The following is a 5,670-nucleotide window of genomic DNA, read 5'->3' as shown; positions in this document are numbered from 1 at the left end:
AATAAAATAATTTAAATTCAGAATTATTTTTATAATTAATTCCAAACTCCAAAATTATTTCAAATCTCAGCCAATTAAATAAATTGCAACCGTCGGATCTTTTTAATTTGGTTTTTCCTTTCTAAAAAAAACCAAATCAATTTTTATTTAATTTATTTAATATAACCGGTTATTTTAAATTAATTCTAATTTGGAATTATTTTTATAACCAATTCCAAATTCCAGAATTATTTTAAATCTCAGCCGATTAAATAAATTGCAACCGTCGGATCTTTTTAATTTTGGTTTTTCCTTTTTAAAATAAAAAACCAAACCAAACTTATTTCCATCTTAAGTGGCCGGCCCACTTATAGAAAATATTAGTTTAATACGCGAACCAATTTTATATTAAATTAGAAAATAAAACCGAACCGAAGAGATCTCATCCATCGGATGCGACTCAATCTCATCCAACGGTTCTAATATAATCTTCTTTAATATAACTTAATTGATTCGATCCGACGGACCTGATCCATTCCCTTGGGCGTGTGGTTCTATGAACCAACTCTGGTTCACCTCGTGAACCGATTCTTCCTTCCGAAGAGAATTAAAACCGAACCGGAGAGATCTCATCCATCGGATGCATCTAGATCTCATCCAACGGTTCTAATCTATTCTTTTTCAATCTTCTTTATTTATTTCGATCCAATGGATGCCACTTGATCTAATCCCACGGATATAAGCTGATCTCATCCATTAACTCATCCTACGGTCGAGAACTAATCTCATCCATCGGTTGAGACAAAATCTCATCCGACGGCTAAGAACTAATCTCATCCGTTTGATTGCATCCTTTTGAAGATGTCTTTAGGCTACAGTGGGGACCTCGAGGAGGTATTAGATCTGGCCTTCTGATGGATTTCGGATCCCGTATTCAAACCCCGAATACACACTTTCATCCATCAATAACGATCCATTCCACTAGAGGATCATTATTGCACTACCAATCTAATCCCCAAATTACGTTATGGGTTCCTTCTTATTATTTTATACATTGCTCCCCGTGTTTAAGATATCGTATGTCCGTCAATTGTTAAGTTCTACTGACAACTCAATAATCAACATCTATGTCCTTGAATAGTACCACTCAACCTTATTGTCAGCCGGACTAAGTCCACTTGCAAGATTTGACTTGACAATCCTTATGAGCTCTTCAAGGGGACATCATCAACCCTACTGGGACACGGATTCCTTCTGTAATTAATGGCACACCGTATAGATAGTAACATCACCCAACTTACCGGGAATATTTGATCTGACGGAAAGATCTCACCCTTTGGTAAATCAAAGCAATAATTACTAACTATAGGTGCCCATTTATTACATCGGGATTAAGAGTGCATAATTATAATAACAGAGGTCTTGTTCAATTTGTCAGTCAGTGTAAATCGAACAACCTCAATGGTCCTACTCAATACACACAAAGTGCACTAGTGTAATTCTACAGTCAAGACAGACAGTCACCGAATTACACTACAACCGTTCCCGATGGTTTGTCCAAAGCCATCTTGGTTGTGAGCCTTAGTTTATAATTCACAAGGGTACTGATAATCATGGTCTTCTGTGTCTCACAGACACCAAGTTATCTACAATGTAAATTAAGAGGACTTTATTGCAAAACTAAACTAATGCAATCATTTGACCAAAACATGATACTTTATTTCATAAATGTTTATATACAAAAGATCAAGTCTTTTCAGTATACTCCTAACATTGATTCACTGATCAAAACTAGGATTATCCCTAGTTCTTGGATTTTGTGTTTGGGAATGACTGATTTGTGCATCTTGTTTTTGTTTATGTAGCTTATATCTTGATCCTCACAATATAACACTCTCAGGGTGAAAGGGATCTCTGATGTTTCTTGGATGACTCTTGTGAGGGACAATGAAACACACAAACTGTTCAATTTGTGGCTCAAGAGCTCTATAAAATATTTAAGTATAATTTTTTATTGGGGGTCGGCAATTATACTTGGAAATGTGCAGCCTAATGCATTTGTAGGCTCAACCTCTCTAACTTGAATTTGGCAAATTTAATTGCTAAGATTGGTTTCAATTTAAGTATAAAACATTTGGAAAACTAATTCCCTTATTCTTGAACAGCATATACTACTTTCAGAATATGATGAAGCCTAGGAATTAGTCTCACATTAATTTGGGAGAACAAATAACTAAATTCATTCATATCAGCAAGGAGGATTAATTTACAATACTTGGGTTGTATGCTTGAGTTTAATAGATTCTTGAACTACATCTTTATCTGCATCTTTCTTGCTATCTGTGCTTCTAGTGAGTCAGAGGAAAATAACTTACAGAATAAAGTGTCACCACATAATAATAGTAGTAATAATAATTTTATCATTAGTGTCAATGCCTCAATAGCAAAGAGTGAATGAGATTGTAATACTCTGTTTAACAAGTTAAACAAATTAATTAGTTTCTTCAGTGATAGATTGTACAACACCATTAGGACTTTACTTGCTCAGGAGTTTCGTACAGGGTGGTATACGAGATTCAATTGCTTCCCATATAGATTAGAAAGGAAAAATATGGAAATTAACTTATTAACAATGATGACTACTCTTGCGAAAACCATGCTTTATCTTTCTGATATCAATGGTATTCTGCAGCTTTGTAGGAAACCGTGGTTTGTGTGGTAAGCAAATAGATATTAGTAATATATTGTGCCTTTGTTTACTCGATCTGCACTAGCAGGCATTGTGATACAGACTCATCAATATACACTGCTTTAGTTCTATGAATTCAATTAGTCAATGTTGTTTCTTCTGGATCAATTTTTAAATCTGCATTACGTTCTCTAAATTAGATCGACATGGGTATTATAATCAAATCCACATGTCAATTAATCTTGCATCAAGTGGTAATCAAAATCAATTTGGACCTTGTAGTCTGATTTGGTTTCCTGAGCTTGTTTTACATTCAGTACGATTCTTGTCAATTATAATTGAAGAAAGGGAGTATTTTGAAGCTTACTAAGTTAGCCCTTATTCTGGTATGCTGAGTGAATTTGGTCTTGTAGATCAATTAATTAAAGCAATAGATTTGCATAAATTATTTATGAAAGTAGACAACAGACATCAATATCTACTAATCTAGGTGTGCACTTCTCTTTAAGTTCCTGCTAGATATTTATAACAACATTTGACTTTGGTGCTTATCATTGTTTTAGGACCATGCCTTTTGGTCAAGTAGTAAAACTATCTCACCTTTGGAAACGAATGAATAGGAAGGATTTTCATTCATGGTTCTCTGTTGTTTAGATTTGATATTTGAGTCATGAGATTTGGTACAAAGGAATGCATTGGAGACATAATCGCAGATCCTTCTGATTTGGATCTATCAACTTGGAGTAAATGCATTTTTTATTTCATGCTTTGTTAATGATACCATGTAGATCTCATTTGTATGCCAATCTTAGGTCAATTCAAACTTTGTACATGATTTGGAATCATACTGAGGAATTATTTACTAGCTTGAAGTTAGATGTGATATGATAATTAATCCCTCATAGGTGGTCAAGTCTAGTTGTGAGTAAAGCCTGGTAGTGACAGATTCTGGGTGTGCTATTGGTCAATAAACAAGCAAAGGCGTGTTGTGGTGGTGCTCATGTTCAGACAGTTAGATCAAGTTGCTAGCAGAGACTGGTGTGGATTGCTCACATTTGCTGCAGGTTTCTAGACGAGTCTAGCTGTGGCAGTGCTCACAGCTGTATGACAGTCATTGAAAATATAGTATTTTGGCTATAGTACGTAGATAGAAAATTTGGGGACCAAATTTTTATTAGTGGGGGAGAATGTAATATACGTGAAAAAAAGGGTTCGGTATTGAATTAAATCGAACCAACTTGGTTTGGTTCATTATGGAAGAGATTTTGATAAAATAAAATGGATGAAAAGATTCATCTTGCGAAGACGAATCCAACAAAATTGGTTTGAGTCAAATCCGAGGTCGTTTGGTTAGTAAACCAAGCGAACCAAGATTTAATCCGGTTTGCTACAGTAACTGGTCCAATAGATACAGTAAACCCTAGGTTTTTGAGCCGGTGTAGCCAGTCTAATTGGGTCGATTAGGATTAAAGCCGGTTTAGGCTACTGTTACTCCTTTAAACACAAGAAATCATGATTTTCCCCAATTGCTGGTGCCGTGCTTCCCTCCCCCTGCTTCTCCTTCTCTTCTTCCTCCTCCGTCGCTGCCCTGCCGCTGGATCCCGACGTCGTAGCCTTTCCACCATGGGTGCTGACCTCCGCGAGCTTAGCCCTGCCTCCCTGTCACCGGGTCTCGACCTCGCGATCCCCTCCTCTACCATCCCCTGCCGACGCCATCGCTGTCCGACCGACCGCAGGAAACCCAAAACGCATGCGGAACAGGGGCTGTCTTCTTCCCGGTGATCGCGCCACTACACCGACTATGATTGGGCCTCCTCATTGGTCGCGATCCTATGCCTCTCCCGACCCTGTTGCTGGTTCTCGATCGGGTGGAAGAGCAGTGAGGGATCGGAGCTTTATTTAGGGCTAAAAATCAAATCTGAGGTAAGCCTTTGAAATCGATTCTTATAGGATTTCATTGTTATGTCTCTTGAATTTCCTTGTTAGATTTCGGTAAGAATGAGATGGAAGGATTGGGTGAAATGTTTGAGTTTCCTACCTATGGTTGATTTGTTGAGGAAATTATCCGGTTAAGCTTGATCAGAGGGTTACTGTTTATCAATCTGTTCATGAGGAATAGGTTGGGTTTCGGTTCAATGTGGTTGGGGAATGGTTGAATCTAGGTTTTCTCATGCTAATCTGAAAATAGGATTTAATTTGCCAATATTTATGCTGTAGAGTTAATTGGTTAGGGCTTGCTTGAGGATGATAATGGGAGAATGATGAGTAGATGTCATGCATTCGTGGCCTGGATTACACTACAAAAAAACAGCATTTTGCGACGAATTTTGTCAAAAAATTCATCGCAAAAACATTTCCAACGAATTTTGCGATGAAAAATTTTCGTTGCTATAAAATCGTTGTCAAGCTTCTGCGACGAAAAATTGGTGTTTGTCGCAAATATTTGCGACGAAAGATCAAATTCGTCGACGAATTCGTCGCCATTTGGCGACGAAACAAAGTTCGTCGCCAATTGGCGACAAATCAGTTTCGTCGCCAATTGGCGACGAAAAACTCTAAGTTCGTCGCCAATTGGCGACGAATATGATTTTCGCCAATTGGTCGCCAATTGGCCAACGACGAACTTATTTGTCGCCAATTGGCGACGAACTGTGATTCGTCGCCAATTGGCGACGAACATCAATTCGTCGCCAATTGGCGACGAATTCTGCGACGAATATAGTTTTCGTCGCAAAAATCAATAAACAGTAAGTTACGATATAATTGCAACGATCACTGTTTCGTCGCAAAATTCGTCGCTAATTGGCGACGAATTTGGTTTTCGTCGCAAAATTCGTTGCAAAATTAAAAAAAAAATTAACGACAACAATTTATTTTTTTAATATTCCTGTAATACATATAATATCGATCCAATCGGATCGATTTACAATACATTTAACCTGTAACAATCAACCATATCAAATATATAACAAACCAAACAATCCACATAACATTCAAACATG

Source organism: Curcuma longa, chromosome 14 (genome assembly GCF_044706935.1).
Source record: "Curcuma longa cultivar G26 ecotype Majalengka, Jawa Barat chromosome 14, ITB_CL_G26_1.1, whole genome shotgun sequence".
NCBI lineage: Eukaryota > Viridiplantae > Streptophyta > Magnoliopsida > Zingiberales > Zingiberaceae > Curcuma > Curcuma longa.
The sequence above is the reverse complement of the archived record's forward strand: the minus strand, read 5'-3'. Positions refer to the sequence as shown.